Source organism: Neophocaena asiaeorientalis, unplaced genomic scaffold (genome assembly GCF_003031525.2).
Source record: "Neophocaena asiaeorientalis asiaeorientalis breed wild unplaced genomic scaffold, Neophocaena_asiaeorientalis_V1.1 scaffold147, whole genome shotgun sequence".
NCBI classification, from domain to species: Eukaryota; Metazoa; Chordata; class Mammalia; order Artiodactyla; family Phocoenidae; genus Neophocaena; species Neophocaena asiaeorientalis.
In genome coordinates, this window is record NW_020173758.1 from 419,480 (window position 1) to 432,298 (window position 12,819).

Genomic DNA, 12,819 nt, shown 5'->3' on the forward strand with positions numbered 1-12,819 from the left:
TGATGTTATCTAAAAATGAGGATTAAATGAAATTCTGGTCTTTGGAGTCATTCAGTACTAAGTTTGGTTTCCTTTCCTATCTCTTTCTTTCAAGGCATGGACTCTGGAGCCAGACTGTCTGGGTTGGAATCTCAGTTCTACCACTTAGCAGCTATTTGACCTTGGCCAAGTAACTTAACATTCTGTATCTTGGTTTCTTCATCTGTAAAATGGGTACAATTATAGTACATTGCTCATGGTGGTGTTTTGAGAATTAAATAAGTCAAAGCCAATAAAGCTCTAGAATAGTGCCTGAAACATGTTCAATAAATGTTAGTTATATATGTGTTTTTTGTGTGTTTAACGTAAATGTGAATACACTATTATTTTATGCAATTTATTTTAAATTGAATTATATATACACGTATATAATTTATTGAATAATTATATATACACATATATATGTATGTAGGTCAGTACATAGATTTCTACTTCATCTATATTTTAAAAACCTTGTATTCTATTATATGAATGAATATACTATAATTTATTTATTTTCAGTATTGATGCCCAGGTACGTTGTTTTCAGGTTTTTACTAGAATAAACAAGGTGGCCATAAGCATCCTTAGTACTTGCCTTTTTATACATGGGGGAACGTTTTTCTTGCATAGATAACTAAGAGTTGTATTGCTGTCCTGAAGGGTGTGCTTATTTTCTACTTTAACAGCTACCACTGAACCAATTTACACTCAAATGTAAATTGCATAAGACTACTCATTTCCTCCCATAATTTCCAACACTGGATATTATCAGTCTTTTCAATATTTGCCAATCTGATGGGTAATAAGTGGTATCTCATTATTCCTTGATTACTAGTAAGATTTTTGTTGTTTTATGATATATTGTGATCATACTCTATATAATTTTGCATGCTTTTAAAATTAATATTGTATCATAAGCATTTTCCCCGTGTTATTATACTGAATTATTTTCTAGTCTCTGTTAACACTCAGACAAGAATGTTGCTAATTCTTGTTATTTTTTTTGGTCTTAGAACATGTTTAATCAAGGCAGTTCTCACATATCTATTGACAGTATATAACCTCTTGAGACAAGCTTTTAGCAAGAGGTGATGTAGACAGTTAAAAAAATCCACAAGCCAAGTTTCTTCTCTCTTGCTTCCTGTTTCTGTAGCAATTCCAATGGAGCATATTAGATAACATTGCATACCTCTTCATAAAGCACTGGAGGCTGCCATCCAGTTACTGAGTTGGTGGTTTGCCAGTGGAACACAGACCACAGTGCCTCGCAGCTAAAGGAATTCAGTGCTATGTTATTTGATAATGTGCTTTGTGGTGAAAATCTTAAATTGCCATGTAATCCTCAAATTCCTCCTGGGGTGCCTTCCTGTATGACATAGACTGCAAGCGCAACACTGTAATTAATTCTCAGATTCCCTTGCAAGCTCCTATTCTAGGTACAAATTATATTACATAAATTCCATGTACTAGTTTTGGATTTCAAAGGTGGAAGTGTGACGGAGGGCATCTTCCTGCACTGTCAGCTGTTGAATTTTGCTGCAGCCATGGTCTGATGTCCTAGACGCAGCTTTGCTGGGGTCAGGATGTCAGGGAGGCAGTTAGAGCCACTTTCTGATCCCTGGATCACAGTGATGACGACTCCATGGCAACCTCCTGATTGCTCATCCTTCTTACTGTGGCTCAGGAGCAGCTAGCTCTCCTGGAGAGACAGCTGAGCAGTGTCACTGTGTCATTCCTAGAGACCCGGTCCAGAGCTTGTTTGTCCAACCTTCAATTTTGTAAGCACCTAACTTCCTGAATTAAATATCTTCTGCTTAAACAGAGTGGTTTCTGTTTGTTGCAATTGAACCCTGACTGATACCATTTCTGTTCTTATAATCAAATTTAAAATGTGTTACTACTACGAAAAAAGTGTACTACTATGTTGAAAATGTAATATAAATTTTTTTCTCATCTCTGGCAAACAAATATCACTTTATAATTTTTAAGTATACATTGATTACAAGTGTTTACACATTTGGGCAAAGTACTAACTTTATTTATTTATTTATTTATTTGTAATTAGTGCGAGTCTCAACACTGGCTTTTAAAAAAAATTTTTTTTTTTACATACATCTTTATTGGAGTACAATTGCTTTACAATGGTGTGTTAGTTTCTGCTTTATAACAAAGTGAATCAGTTATAAAAAGCACTAACTTTAGTTTGCAATCATACCCACAAAACCACACCCATAAGTATGATACACATATTTTAAAATTATTATATGAAAATATAATAGCAGAGTTCTAGAAGGATTGAAAATAGGGAAAAACTCAATTCTGATGTGCATGTTTGAGGGTTATATTCATTGATAGATAGATGAATGACAGACGATACTAGCCAGAGAAGCATGTACTAGAACGGTTGGGAGAGCAGGAACATTGCATCAGACAACCTTAGTTCAAACCTTGGCTCCAATACTTGCCAGAAGCATGTGTTTGGGTAAGTCTTTTATTTCCTTGAAGGCTCTGTTTTCTCATCTATAAAATGGGGGTAATCCTAGCACCCAACTCATACAGTTGCTATGTAAATGAGAGAAATATATATAAAATTCTGAGCATAATGTCTAGCCTCAATAAATGTTAGCTATCGTGGAAGTAAACTACATTTTTTTGCATGATTTTCTTAGAAAATACAAGACTATTAGGACAAGGAGTCTAAGAGTTTCTGGCAAAGAAACTGTACTTATTGGTTTCTAGTTTCAGTTATTTATATTTATTATTTCATATGCTCTACGGTATGTTGGCCCCCTTCTTCAAAGAGTCATCCAAAATCCCTGAGGAATTACTAGATGATGAAAGAAATTACCTTTAAATGTCTTTGAAACTTGTTAATACTTGCTAATTCTGTACAAGTTATATTTAAAATCTGACTAGCGTTGAGCCCATTTTGGGCTTTCATTAAATCGTGGCCTGTTGGTTTGGGGACTGGTGGACGTTAGCAGCAAGTCTAAGCATCAGTGCGCAGTGGAATGTGGAAACCTAGATTCTGCCTTAACTGTTCCTGATGATGCCTCCATCCCAAGATGAGCATGTTTGCCATGAAATGACAAATTACCATTGGCAAACTGCAGGGGGTGGAGAAAACCCTGGGCTGCTGGGGAATCAGGACCCCAGGGAGCAGGGGAGCAGGGGCAGGGCTCAGGCTGTCAGCAGCGGAGAGGACTTGAGCAAACTGTGAACTTTCTCTGGGGTCAGAGCCTCATTTGTGAAGTGAAGGAATTGAACTAGACGATGCTGTTGCCCAACAACTGGCCCATTGGCCAAAAAGAACTTTTCTGAATAACTGGCAACTGGGAAAGCAAAGTTTTAAATGCTTATTATCATAAGGTTTGAAATTCAGAGATAAAATAAGGAACTGTATTATAATACTTAGAGACATAATGAGAAATTTGTCCATATTAGAAGAGACTGAGTTGAGATATTCATATTATACTATTTGGGGTTGTCAGATACAATTGTATAGTAGGAATCAAAGACTGGCAGCTGTGTACAGCCAGGCGGATTATCTTGGTTTGGGGGATGGGGACTGGAAATCTGCCCTTTTAAACAAGTCTTCCAGGGATCTCTAGAGTCACTGCAATTTGAGAACCATTGGTCTTGTATATGTATTTTCTTTGACAGAGACAATTCAATTTGTTAAGGAATCCTAAATTATTTTGCCCAGAATTTCTCTTTAAAAAATATTTTTTCACCAAAAAATATATATTTTTCATTATAAAGAGAATGTAATTTTATTGCAGAACATTTGTAATATGCAGAAAAGTAGAAAGAAGGAAAATCATTTATACTACTCAAACATATCTACTTTATTTTCTCAAATACATATTTTTTACATGACTCTTACTCATACTGTCTCAACTGTGTATCTTCCTTTATTTTCCAACTGAACATCATAGCAAACATTCCTCCATGTTATTAAAACTATCTCAAAGCACCATTAACATTTTTAAACTTGCATTTATCTTATGACAAAATTAATACCTATTTATTATAGAAAGATTAAAACACGCAAAGAAAAAAGAGAATAAAATCCATAATCCTACCATCCAAAAATCACATTGTACTATGATGTATCACTGTCTCGATTTTTTTGCATATTTATATAGATTTATTTTTAAAACAAAACATGATCATACTGTTTGAATTGTTTTATAATCTATTTCTATTTACTATATTGTAAATATTTTTATGTTAACAAATAATGCATAACATAAAAGTTACTATATAAATTCCTGACAACACTGGTTAGTAGCATTTCTTTTATTATCTCCAATTTAAAAACAGTCTCAAATACTGCTTTTCTCATGTAATTCTATGTCCTGTTAACATCCCTATTGTTGGGCTTAGGACTATTTCTAGTTCTTTGCTATTACAAACTACTTTATATTGAATATTCTTGTGACTCATTGTTAGGCTGTCACCCTGGTAAGTCTGTAGAATAGTTTTCTAAAAGTAAGATTGCAGGTCATATGAATACATATTATAAATGTTGTCAAATCACCAATTTACAGTCTTAAGAACAAAGTACTGAAGGGCCTGCTTCTAATCATTATCACCAACACCAGATGTTGTCAATTTGTAATTACCAATCTGATAGGCCACAATGATATATATATTTTTTTAAATTTGCATTTTCCATATTTATAATGCTGCACTTTCTTTCACATGCTAATTAGTCATTTGTCCATGTTCTTCCAGTAGCTGTTGATACCTGCTGTCTCAGATCATGTGGGCTGCTATAGTTAGTTACCACAGACTGGGTGGCTTATAAACAGCATACATTTATTTCTCACAGTTCTGGAAGCTGGGAAGTCCAAGATCAAGGTGCCAGCAGATTTATTGTCTGGTGAGGAGTTGCCTCCTAGTTGTAGACGCTCTCTTCTCCCTGTGTTCTAACATCTCAGAGGGGCAAGAGAGCTCTCTGGGGTCTCTCATAAAGGCAGAGCCCTCATGACCTAATCACTGCCCCAAAGCCCCACCTCCTAAGACCAACACACTGGGGATTAGATTTTGTCATATGAATTTTGCGGGGGGGGGGGCACAAGCATTCAGTCTATGGCACTTTCCATCATCAAATATTGATTACCCTCACTCCCACTAGCAGTGGAGTCCATTTACACAACCGATTAAGGTTAGGCTTTGCCATGTGACTTGCTAATAAAATGTTGGCAGAAGATATGTGACTAAGGGTCTAAAATGTGCTTAGGTAGTGGGGAGTGTTTGTTGGTCTTTTGCCATCGCTGCAAAAAGACATGCCCTGGCCAGCCTGCTGCTGGAAACATGGAACAGGCCTGGACCCTGCCTGTACTGAGCCCAATGCTCAAAAGACCTTAGTTGACCTGCCTGTCATCAGTGAGAATAAGTATTATTTTACACCATTGAATTCTGGGCCTCTTTATTATTTATTATTTTTTGTGGCAATAGCTAACTGAGACATCACGCTAGCTGCTTTTCCATTGCTTTATTTTCTTACTGATTTGTAAGAACTATGGACATAATTACTTTGTTAGTATGATGTCACATATAATTTCCCCTTTTGGAGTTTTCTTTTTAGTTTTGGTTACTGTGTTTATTGACTTACTGAAGCTTTTTATTTATTTACTTTTTAATAGACAAATCTGGCATTCTTTTCCTTTATGGCCTCAGCCTTTGGTATTATGCTTAGAAAGGGCTTTCAAGATAACATAAATATCTCCCTCTGTTTTCTTCTAGTACTTTTATTGCTCTGGTTTTTACACTAAATCTTTACTCCATTTGTAATTTATTTTGATAAAGGATATGAAATAGGTATCATCTAATTCATACACATACTTGGGTCTGGTTTTTTAAAATCGAGACAGAATTGAAACTATATTTGTTTCAGGTGTACAACAAAATGATTCAATATTTGTATATATTTTGAAATGATCATTACAAGTCTAAGTCTAGTTAACGTCTGTCACCATACGTAGTTATAATTATTTTTCAATGAGGACTTTTAAGATCTACTTTTTAAGCAACTTTCAAATATGCAATACAGTATTATTAACTATAGTCACCATGCTGTACATTACATCTGCATGACTTATTTATTCTTTAACTGGAAGCTTGTATCTTTTAACCCCCTTCCCCCATTTCACTCACTCCTCACCCCCTGCCTCTGGCAACATGCTCTGTCCGTGAGAATGGGTTTGGTTTTGTTTTGTTCTTTCCAGATTCCACATATAATTAGATTATATGGTATTTGCCGTTCTTTGTCTACCTTATTTCACTTACATAATACCCTTGAGGTCCATTCATGTTGTCACCGTGCCAGAATTTCATTCTTTTCTTTATGACTGAAAAATATTCCATTGTATATACCACATTTTCTTTATCTATTCATCCATTGTTGGACACTTAGGTTGCTTTCATATCTTGGGTATGGTGAATAATGTTGCAATGAGCAGAGGGGTGCATATATCTTTTTGAGTTAGTGTTTTTGTTTTCTTTGGATAAATACCCAGGAGTGGAAATGCTAGATCATATGGTAGTTCTGTTTATAATTTTTTGAGGAAATTTCATACTGTCTTCCTTAGTGGCTGCACCAATTACATTCTCACTAACAGTACACAAGTATTCCCTTTTTTTCACATCCTTGCCAACACTTGTTATTTCTAGTCTTTTTGATAATAGTCATTCTAACAGGTGGGAGGTGATATCTCATGGTGGTTTTGATTTACATTTCCCTGCTGATTAGTGATGTTGAGTACCTTTTCATGTGCCTGTTGGCCATCTGTGTGTCTCCTCTGGAAAAATGTCTATTCAGATCTTCTGCCCATTTTATTGTTTTCTGGGTTTTTTTCCCAGGCAGGAATTAACACTTTATTTATTTATTTATTTTAAACATCTTTTTTGGAGTATAATTGCTTTACAATGGTGTGTTAGTTTCTGCTATATAACAAAGTGAATCAGTTATACATATACATATGTTCCCATATCTCCTCTCTCTTACGTCTCCCTCCCACCCTCACTATCCCACCCCTCTAGGTGGTCACAAAGCATTGAACTGATCTCCCTGTGCTATGTGGCTGCTTCCCACTAGCTATCTATTTTACATTTGGTAGTGTATATATGTCCATGCCACTCTCTCACTTCGTCCCAGCTTACCCTTCCCCCTCCCCGTGTCCCCAAGTCCATTCTCTACGTCTGTGTCTTTATTCTTGTCCTGCCCCTAGGTTCTTCAGAACCATTTTTTCTTTTTTTTAGATTCCGTATATATGTGTTAGCATACGGTTTGTTTTTCTCTTTTTGACTTACTTCACTTTGTATGGCCGTCTCTAGGTCCATCCACCTCACTACACATAACAGTACAAATAATTTTGTTTCTTTTTATGGCTGGGTAATATTCCACTGTATATATGTACCACATCTTCTTTATCCATTCATCTGTCAATGGACATGTAGGTTGCTTCCATGTCCTGGCTATTGTAAATAGAGCTGCAATGAATATTTTGGTACATGACTCTTTTTGAATTATGGTTTTCTCAGTAATGGGATTGCTGGGTCATATGGTAGTTCTATTTTTAGTTTTTTAAGGAAGCTCCATACTGTTCTCCATAGTGGCTGTATCAATTTACATACACCGGTCAGAACGGCCATCATCAAAAAATCTACAAACAATAAATGCTGGAGAGGGTGTGGAGAAAAGGAAACCCTCTTGTACTTCTGACCACTTTAAATTGGATTTTTTGTTATTTTGCTATTTTTTGTTGAGTTCTTTATATTTTTTGGATATCAACCCCTTATTAAATATATGATTTGCAAATATTTTCTCCCACTCAGTAGGCTGCCTTCATTTTATCGATGCTTTCCTTTGCTGTGAAGATTTTTAGTTTGATGTCGTCCCAGTTGTTGATTTTTTTCTCTTGTTGCCTTTGTTATTGGACTCAGATCCAAAAACTCATCTCTAAGACTGATATCAATAAACTTACTCCTTATGTTTTCTTCTAGGAGTTTTATGGTTTCAGGTCTTACTTTCAAGTCTTTAAACCATTTTGAGTTAATGTTTGTGTGTGGTGTAAGAGAGTGGTCCCATTTCATTGTTTTACAGGTGACTGTCCTGTTTTCCCAAGACCATTTATTGAAGACTGTCCTTTCCCCTTTATATATTCTTGGCTCCTTTGTTGTAAATTAACTGATCATTTATGTGTGGGTTTATTTCTGGACTCTCTGCTCTATGCCATTGGTCTATGGGTCTGGTTTTATGCCAGTACCATAGTGTTTTGATTACTATAGACTGGGTCTGGTTTTATGCAACTGCCATTGTGTCTTCATTACTATAGACTGGGTCTGCTTTTATGTCACTACTGTCATGTCTTGATTACTATAGGCTGGGTCTGGTTCTAGTCTTTCAATCCTCTTCCATTGATTTGTAGTCTATCCAGTAGCACATCATCATGCTTTAAATTTTTATTTTATTTATTTTAATCTCATGATGTAATTTACATTGATGAGACTATGCTAGCCCATCCAGTTGAGGATGCATACGTAGATGTGAAAAGTTGGAAGTAAAGGATGGAACTGGTAGTCACAAAGTTTAGGAGAGGGGTTACTTCTGAGAGTGATGGTGGGGTTGTGAACTGGGAGGTGCACACAGCTGGCTTCTGGGGTGCTGCCACATTTATCTCCTGACCTGGAGGAGATTACACAGGGATTCACCTTACAATAATTCTTTAAGCTGGATCAATATGTGTTACTTACTTTTTCTATAAAGATGATAAGTCTCAAATTTTATGAGTGTTTTTAGAAGTTCTTACTGTACTCAGAGTACCTTTCAAGCACGTGTGTAGAGAGGATTTAAAAAATAGCCAGGGGTGGGGGCTTCCCTGGTGGCACAGTGGTTGAGAGTCCGCCTGCCGATGCAGGGCACACGGGTTCGTGCCCCGGTCCGGGAAGATCCCACATGCCGCGGAGCAGCTGGGCCCGTGAGCCATGGCCGCTGAGCCTGTGCATCCAGAGCCTGTGCTCTGCAACGGGAGAGGCCACAACAGTGAGAGGGCCGTGTACCGCAATGGGGTGGATTTTTATACTTGGAAAGTTTAGATGTATCATTGAGATAAACATTATTTTGGCATAGTTCACAGTTCATAGAAGCAGAAGGTCTGTGAGGATGTTTGTTCCAAGCCTCCTCTCCCATAACACGTTCAGACTTTCAGGTCAGGCCTCCAGATGTCCCTCTTTCCTACCCTTCCCAGGGCCCACATTCCTGCTGAGGTCGGCCCTGCTGTGTGCCTGGCTCCTTCCACCTGTCTGCCGAGCCTCAGTAGTTCTCCCTGATCCATCCTGACCATGTTGACTACCAACTGAAATGCTGTGAATCTTGCCGACTGTTAAGCAGTGAAGTTATCGTCACCCAGTGCTCCTCACACACAGTTTCTGTTCCAGTAAGTCCCCTTATCAACCACTTCCAGGGACTCTCACTGCTCTTAGGACAAAGTCCAATTCTCTACAGACCAGCGCCTCTGGTTCCAGTCTGCCTTTTCCCTCACACCTTTGACTTCCTAGTCACGCCCTAGGCTGAAGGCAGCTGGACATTGTGCTTTTCCTCATCTGGGCCACATTTTCCAGCCTCCATGACTTTGTTCTTCCATGACAACGTCGCAAGGTTTCTTCAAGGCCTACCTCACACACTCTCTTCCTCACACAGCCACCCTCACCTCTGTCCTGCTCTGCTCCTCTCGTGCTCTCACAGTGCTCTCCCCTGGGTTATGATCGGTTAGCTGTTTGCCTGGTTTTCCCCTACTCCCACCTCTCTGATGCCCCATGTCCTTTGTCCATTCCGGGATTGCCCATGACCTCCATGATAAAGTCCAACTGGGGTTAGGGCCCTCAGACCCCCTCCAATCCTGCTTAGGTCACTCCCATGTGTGGACCCTCTGCGCCAATCAGAATTGTCTCTTCTCTAGTCTTGAAACACTTGGTGGTACCCATGTCACACCTTCAGTCCATTCTCTCCCTCCATCCTAGCTGCCCTCTCCTTTATTTGCTTGTCCAAACCCGGCTCATCCTTTAACACTGAGTTTAGATGGCACGTCTCCTCCATGAAATGTTTCTTCATTACTCTGGTTAAACTTCTATTTCCTACCTCTGAACTTTTGTGACATTTCATTTCTATTGACATTTATTCCATCTGTCCTTACATTCTCATTTTGGTACTTGCTTATCTAGACCATTAATTATCAGCTCCTGGAGCTGGTGTTCTATTTCTTAGGCTTTTACTGTTTTTAATATCTCCCATGGTTTTGAGTGTTGTGTCTCAGTATTGTAAGTTACTTGGTGAAGACATATCGATTGAATGCTAACCATGTACCTAATTTAATTCTGAGTAACTACAGGGTTCCCTGGCTTGGAAACTGTACATTTACCTTCTTCATATTTTTCTTTTCTTGCTTGCAAAATGGTGATAGTTTTATTCCATAAAAGAATGGATGGGACAAAGCTAAATTGGACATATGCTGTATTTTTCAGTGTTGTGTATCTTTATTATTACTTAAAATAAATTTGCTTCCTAATTCAGATGTAACAGAGGAAGCCAGTTTCTCTGGGGTATGGCTGCACTCCCCAGCTAACTTGTGGTAAAAGCTGATAGGGTTTGGATTCTACTAGATAGCTTAGGAAACACCCAACACAAAAGTTCAGTAAATTCTACTTACTAAAAGCCCTCAGAGTAGAGTGCTAAAACAAGCTCTGCTGCACGCAGGGGAAATAGGTGATGCTTTTTCCTTTAGAAGTTAAAGCTGAGGCATGAACCCAGCCTGTGCTGTAGTGCACCATCAGACCCCTACGCCCATCTCCCCGCTGGACATCTCCACTTGGAGGACCCACCAGCATCTTGAACTCTTGACAGCTGAAGCTGGTTCTTTTTTTTTTTCGTGGTACGCAGGCCTCTCAATGTTGTGGCCTCTCCCGCTGCGGAGCACAGGCTCCTGACGTGCAGGCTCAGCGGCCATGGCTCACAGGCCTAGCCGCTCCGTGGCATGTGGGATCTTCCTGGACCGGGGCACGAACCTGTGTCCCCTGCATCAGCAGGCGGACTCTCAACCACTGCGCCACCAGGGAAGCCCGAAGCTGGCTCTTTATTTTCCTTCTGAAGATCTTCTTCATCTCCTGTGGTGGCACCACCCTCCAGCAGCTCTCGGGAAACAGGCGAGCCAGGGGAACCCTCCTGTCCTTTTCAGTGCTCCCATTCCTTATGCTGACTTTCCTCCTGAAAACCACCATTGTCTTCCATTCCTACTCTTAGTCCCCTAGTTCAACCGTGCAGAAGCCTCTTCGTGCTTGAACTTCCACAGTGCCACCTCGATGGTCTTTCTAAACTGCAAATGAGCATCTTCGCCACTGTTTGCAACCTGTTTCTGTCTTCTCTGAACCAGATGCCTCTCCTCACCTGTCCACCTGCAGACAAACTCATCCTTCAAAAGCCGGCATGGATGTCTTTTCTGCTGGGCCATCTTTGGTTCTCCCAGTGAATTGATCTCTTCTCTTCCTTTCCCTCTACTTGTGTAGCTACCCCACAGGTCCACAACTGCAGTCTCATACTCTCTCTAGTTAGGGTTTCCAGTCTGTTTTCTGTACTAGACCAGGAGCACCTGGGATGACAGAGTGACTTATTCGTTTTTGTACTGCTGTAGCCAGCGGGCTTCCCAGCCCCTGACAGCAGATGCTTTAATGTCTGTTGACTTGACCATGCAAATAAATCATCGCAGGCTGGTAATCCAGGAGGAAGGTGGGATATGCTGTCTTCTCATTTAAGTAGGCACCTTGTGGCCCCCAAACAGCTAGTAGCCACTACATGACTTTGCTCTGCTCTGTCCCTCTGTGCACTGGACAGGGCAATACTTCTCCTCTTGTGCTCCACCTCCCCCTCTGCATTAGGAAGCATATTTTCCCTACCCTCTGCTTGGTGCAATGGAAGGGTCACTGAGTTTGGATTAAGCAGACCTAAGGACTCGTCCTGGTGCTTCTGTGTGACCTTGGACAAGTATTTTTTTTCTCAGCCTCAGGTCTCCCTTCTGCACAATAGCAGGGCCCGTGTAGTTAGACCACAATGAGTGGTTTTAGAAGTGCTCAGGGGTAGGGGGCAACAGCTGGAATTGGGGCCTGGATCCCACCTTCAAGCACAGCGGCTCCATCTTGGTGTGTTTTTATTTGTTCATACCTTTTGGTAATATTTAGTTTGAACAAGATGTTCCTCAGCAAAACCTGTTTGAAAATCCCTGGCTTAGATGAATTTTAAAATCCCTTTCCTGCTTGTATTATCTTAGGCACCATACTTCCTCATTTACTAATAAGAAAAAGGCTGTACTGGTCTTCTGAAAAGGATTATTATTGTCCAGGAAGATTTCTCTCCTTTTAGTTTTCTTAAAGTTGAAAACTAACCATAGGTCCAGCTGGTTCTCTGAACTGACTTGACTTGTACAGCCCTGGCTTGTTTATATTTTTATTGTCTTTCCAACCTTTGTTCTCAGTTCATGCTGAGATTTGCTAGTTGACTATAAGACACAACTCTGCAGTGAGGTCACCTTGGAGATTAGCTTTCTGCTCTAAGAGATCAGAGGCAGGCCCAAACTTGCCTTCCTGTGAGCTGGGTGGAAAGAGAATCATTGGGCATTGGCAGAATTCATTTTAACATCCGCCGTTTAAAAAAGCACTTGTTAAAAACAAGTTGAGGTGCAAACTAAAATTCAATACATTAAAGTATAAAAGAAAAAAAGGCATTTGCTGGATACCTGCCTT